The following is a 6,246-nucleotide window of genomic DNA, read 5'->3' as shown; positions in this document are numbered from 1 at the left end:
TTTTTTTTCCCCTTCTGATTTTTCCTCTCCCTATTTGCTCAATGAATAGCTCCCTCCCTCCACACCTTCTCGAACTGGCACTGACTTGGAGCGGTGCTTCTCAAACTCCGTTGAACAGCAGAATCACCTAACTCATTTAAAATTCTTTTGTCCAGCAGCACCCCAGACCAGTTCTATCACAACCTCTCCAGTGCCTTGAAGTTCCCAGATGATTCCAGTGTGCAGGGCAGGGTTGAGCTTCCCACAGAAATGAAGACAAGGGCTTTCAGGCTTGGGATGCTGGTTGGAGTGTGGAGGCAACATAGTTTGTTAGTATCTGTCAGAATAGCAAATGCCAGCCTGATCTTGTTGGCTCATGTGTGGACAGAGCCAGTGAACATTTCACCCCCATCTAGAACTTCATTTCTTGTGTCAGTGCTTATGTTCATCAGGGCTTTCACTCATTTGGCAAATGCTTTTTAAAAATTTTGATTATTAAAAACAGAACAAACTGAGGGTTGATGTGGGATGGGAGGGAGGGGAGGGGAGTTGATGGGCATTGAAGAGGGCATCTTTTGGGATGAGCACTGGGTGTTGTATGGAAACTAATTTGACAGTAAATTTCATATAATAAAAAAAATAAAAAATAAAACAATTTGATTTTGAGAGAGAGCACGAGCAGGGGAGGGGCCAAGAGAAAGGATCCTAAGCCAACAGCACAGAGCCTGACACGGGACTCGATCCCACGAACTGCAAGATCATGACTTGAGCCAAAATCAAGAGTCAGATGCTTAACCGACTGAGCCCTCCAGGCGCCCCTTGGCCAATGCTTCTGAGCACTTACTGTGTGCTAGCCACGGTTCGGTGTGCCTGGGATGCGACCTTGCACAACAAATCCCAAGAATGGCCTGTGTTCTTAAGGGGAGGGCTACATAACAATAGCATAAAAAACTCCCGTAGTATCAGATGTGTTGTTAAATGATAAGCCTTACAGGAAGAGTAAAAGCAGACTGGGAGCGCCAGCTGGGGTGTGGGTTGCCGGGCCTCACTGGGCCTCACTGAGCAGGTGACGTTTGAGCCAAGACCTGGAGGTGGGGGGTGAGCCAAGCAGATGTGTGAGGATGAGCACTCCAGGCAGAAGGACAGTCCGGGCAGAGTTCCCAAGACAGTGAGCCAGCTGTGCTAGAGGAACAACAAGGAGCTGAGGAGGAGGAGGAGGAGGAGGAGGAGGAGGTGAGAGCAGAGGTGACAAGAACATGGCCGTGGGGGGGGCAGTGGGGGAGACACATAGGAGAGTCAGCCCCTGCGGGACCTCATTGATCATTGTCATGATAACGATTCGGGCTTGCACTCAGGAGTCGCTGGAGGATGTGAGCAGAGGAGGGACGTGACCTGACGCAGGTTGTAAAGGATTTTGGTGGATGGTGGGCAGCCTGAAGGAGCAAGCGTGCAAAGACGGCCATCAGGAGGCCACCGTGCACCTGGGCGACGTGGTGGTGCCACAGCAGAGAAGAGAGGAGAGGTCCTCATCTGCATGTGTTTCGAAGGTAGAGCCAAAAGGATTTGCTGATGGGGGCGTCTGGGTGGCTCAGTCGGCTGAGCGTCTGACTTCGGCTCAGGTCATGATCTCACGGTTTGTGGGTCCCATCCCCGTGTCAGGCTCTGTGCTGACGGCTTGGAGCCTGGAGCCTGCTTTAGATTCTGTGTCTCCCTCTCTCTCTGCTCCTCCCCCGCTCATGCTCCGTCTCTCTCTGTCTCAAAAATAAATAAACATTACAAAAAAATAAAAAAAGAATCTAGAATTGACTAGTTTTAATAATTCCAGTGGGCCTTGGGGCATGTGGCTGTCCTTAGTTGTCTGGAACCTGGCTCTGGGGCGATCAGGGCGAGGGATATTGGCTTGGTGTGTGAGCATTTGATAAGGAGGTGGCTGGAGGGCTGGGGTGGAGATTGGTGGTTTGCACATGAATGGCATACTGGGAAGTGGGGAGCCCTTAGCTATCTTTAAGAATTGGCTGACCCTGGGGGGCGCCTGGGTGGCTCAGTCGGTTGAGCGTCAGACTTCGGCTCAGGTCATGATCTCACGGTCCGTGAGTTCGAGCCCTGCGTTGGGCTCTGTGCTGACAGCTCGGAGCCTGGAGCCTGTTTCGGATTCTGTGTCTCCCTCTCTCTGACCCTCCCCCGTTCATGCTCTGTCTCAAAAATAAATAAACGTTAAAAAAAAAAAAAAAAAAAAGAATTGGCTGACCCTGGGAGGGGCGGTGTCTCCTCAGTCAGCAAGGCCACAAATGCCAGAGCATCAAGAATAAAGAAAAGAGGAAAATACATAGTTAAAAGTATGGGTCCTGTAATGTAATGAATGGATGCTAAAGGGATAAACCTAAGAAAACAACAGTTGGGGCATCTGGGTGGCCCAGTCAGTTAAGCGTCCGACTTCGACTCAGGTCATGATCTCATGGCTCGGCTTGGGAGTTCAAGTCCCACATCAGGCTCTCTGCTGTCAGGGATCCTCTGTCCCCTTCTCTGTCTACCCCTCCCCAGCTCATTCTCTCTCTCTCTCTCCATAAATAAATAAGTAAACTTTGAAAAAATAAAGAAAACAGAACAGTTGTGTATTCCAGCTGCTAGAAAGAGACACCCTGAACTCTCAGGACTTGAGCTAATGGACGTCTGTTGGTCGTTCCCACCAAATCCAGTTGGCACAAGGTGGGTGTGGGTTCTTCTCCACCAGTCATCACCAGTCATCAGGGACGAGGCTGTGCCATCTTTAACCCCTGCCTTCCGCAACCGTCCTGGGGGAGGCAGAGGATCAAGCTTCAGGCTTCCATGCGCCGGGTCTGGAAGGGGTGGGCATCGCTTTTCCCTAATCAGCGGCCGCACCCAACTACAAGGGTGGAAAAGGGGCCTAGCTGGTTGCTTGGGAGGACAGGGGAATCGATCTGGGGACCAACTGGTCAGTCTCAGGTACAACAGCTGCAGGTGGAAGAGGTCTGGAGGAAGAGCAGAAGGTCAGCTTCGGATGCGCTAAGTCTAGATAAATATGCGTTAGATTTCCAAGGGGTGATGATGTGTGGCTCTGAACCTCAGGACAATGTCTGGACTGGAGCAAAAATGTAAGGGGCGCCTGGGTGACTCAGTCAGTTAAGCATCCGACTTCAGCTCAGGTATTGATCTTGTGATCCGTGGGTTCAAGCTCCACGTTGGGCTCTGTGCTGACGGCTCAGAGCCCGGAACCTGCTGTGGATTCTGTGTCTCCCTTTGTCTCTCTGCCCGTCCCCCATTTACGCTCTGTCTGTCTCTGTCTGTCTCTCTCAAAAATAAAACATTAAAAAATTTTTTTAAATTAACATTAAAAAATTCAAAAAGTATGTTTCCAGGGGCGCCTGGGTGGCTCAGTCGGTTAAGCGTCCGACTTCAGCTCAGGTCACGATCTCGCAGTTTGTGAGTTCGAGCCCCATGTCGGGCTCTGTGCTGACAGCTCAGAGCCTGGAGCCTGTTTCGGATTCTGTGTCTCCCTCTGTCTCTCTGCCCTTCCCCTGCTCACGCTCTGTCTCTCTCTCAAAAACAAACATTAAAAAAAATATTTCTACAGTCACGGTAGCAGCGTCTCCAGAAAGTCTGTAAACTCTGTTTCAAAGATTCCTCAAGTGAGATGAACAAACAAGGCTTCCCAGGTTTGGGTTTGGAGAACCCAGACCTTCTGAACAGAAAGGGCCAGTTACCTAGACAATGCTTCATATTCAGCTTATCTCTCTCGATCCTTGAAGTAGGAATGAGTCTCATGTAATTTACGAAGCAACTGAGGCCCACGGGGACTGTGACCGAAGCAGACACAACAGCAGAGATGCCAGGACTCTTGGAAGGTGAGTCATATTTCAGAACACTTCTGTTTCCCCAAATGGAAACTTTGTAGGCACAAGCATAGTTGGAAGAGCAGCCCAGTGAGCCACGTCATGTCCAATTTGGAGGCGGAGGAGTGTTGGAGACCTACTCCCGGGTAAGGGCTCTTACAGACCTCCACGTTGGCATGGGCCTCCCTAGGTCTCAGAGGGCTTTCACAGAACCTTCTTGAAAGCTTACCCAAACCCTCACACGCAGGTATTCTCAACCACAGTCTATTTTGTTATGTTCCCTTGGGGTCACTGGACTTGGAATTGGAGGCCCTGCTCTCAAATCTCAGCCCTGCTATTGAATAGCTTGAGCCACCAGACCAGGCACTCTGCATGGCTTAGTAATCGCACTTTGTAAAAGGTGGGTGAGAATTGCAAACTCAAACCTCACAGAAGCCCCCCTCGAGCCTAGAGCCTGGCCCATGATAAACATTCAATAAATGTGGGTGGAATCTGAGGAGGATGTGAGACCCACAGGGGAGAAATCACTTACAGTGGCCCTGACATTCAAGAAAAACTTAGGGGCAAACAATGTGCCCGGTGCACATTTTCATAACAACCGTGTTATTCCCAGTTTTAAGATACAGAAAGAGATTCAGAGGGATTAAGACATTTAACCAAGCTCGCGCTGTTATGAACCTCAGATCTGAACACAGAGTCAATTCCAAGGACCCACTTTCCACCCCCAACTTTTTATGAAAAACATACAGAAAAGTTGAAAGAATAATTCAATACACACCTACACACTGTTAACATATGGCCCCATTTACTTTAGCGTCCTTTCTTTAAATGTATACATATTTGGAACTATTTAAAGTAAGATACAAACATCATGTTCTTTAACTCTGGTATAGACTGAATGTTTGTATCCCTCAAAATTCATATGTTGAAGCCCTAACCCCCCGATGTGTTGGTATTTGGAGATTCGTCTTTAGGAATCTGACCCTTCAGAAGGGTCAGATGAGGTCATAATGGGATCCACGCTCTTATAAGAACAGACACGAGAGAGCTCCCCCTTCTTTCCTTGTGTGCACGCACCTAGTAAAGGCCATGTAAGGACACAGCAAGAAGGTGACCGTCTACAATCCAGGAATAGGGCTCTCACCAGAACCCAACCATACTGGCTCCCTGATCTCAGACTTCCAGCCTCCAGAGCTGTGAGAAAAATAAATTCTGTTGTTTAAACCACCCAGTGTGTGGTATTTTGTTATGGCAGCCTGAGCAGACTAAGACAATCCCTAAATGGCACTGGGTACATCTGTTAAGAATAAAGACATTCTCGGGGCACCTGGGTGGCTCAGTCGGATGAGCATCTGACTTCGGCTCCGGTCATGATCTCACCGTCTGTGAGTTCGGGCCCCGCGTCGGGCTCTGTGCTGACAGCTCAGAGCCGGTAGCCTGTGTCTCCCTCTCTCTCTGCCCCTCCCCTGCTCATGCTCTGTCTCTCTCTCTCTGTTAAAAATACACATTAAAAAAAAAAAGAATAAAGACATTCTCGGGGCGCCTGGGTGGCTCAGTTAAGGGTCCAACTTTGGCTCAGGTCATAATCTCGCAGTTTGTGGGTTCGAGCTCCACGTCAGGCTCTGTGCTGACAGCTCAGAGCCTGGAGCCTGCTTCAGATTCTCAATCTCCCTCTCTCTGCCCCTTCCCTGCTCGCACTCTGTCTCTCTCTCAAAAATAAACATTAAGAAAAATTTTAAAGAATAAAGACATTCTCCTACATAATCATTCATACCCATGAACATTAGCAATGATTCCATAATATCTAATATCCTATCCAAAGTCGAAATTTCAATTGGATTAAGAATGTCTTTTTAAATGTTAAACCAGATTCTAGGCAAGGTCCACACATCGTATTTAGTATCTTTTTTATCTGGAACAGTCTCCCTATCGCACCTTTAGTCATTGACAATTTTGAAGAGCCCTGGCCACGTGTCTTACAAAACGTACCCCGTTCTACATTTGTCTGATGGTTCCTCGTGTCTAAACTCAGATACGGTATTTTTTGGCAAGAATGCCACGTAGGAGGTGCTACTTTATAATGCACCACATCAGGAGGCATCTGATGGCAGGTGGTTAAGGCTAAGTTGGAACATTTCGTTAACGTGGTAAGGGGGACCCGCTTTCAACCTCTACACAAAACAGGAGCCATCAATCAAGCTTTCAGCTCAGCGATTTTTGACACCAGCAGAGCCAGGTGCGCTTGGAACCCAAAGTTCGGGGTTCCTCACCCAACATTCCCTCTTTGTCTCCCAAGCTTGCATCCCGCCCAGCTCGCGCCTGGCCCAGTACAAAATGGCCCCGCCCCGCCCCGGCCTGGCCCCGCCCCGGCCCCGCCCCAGCCCATCCTGGCCCCGCCCCGGTTCTTAGTTGGCGA

Source organism: Felis catus, chromosome E1 (genome assembly GCF_018350175.1).
Source record: "Felis catus isolate Fca126 chromosome E1, F.catus_Fca126_mat1.0, whole genome shotgun sequence".
Classification (NCBI taxonomy): domain Eukaryota; kingdom Metazoa; phylum Chordata; class Mammalia; order Carnivora; family Felidae; genus Felis; species Felis catus.
Note: the sequence above shows the minus strand (reverse complement) of the source record.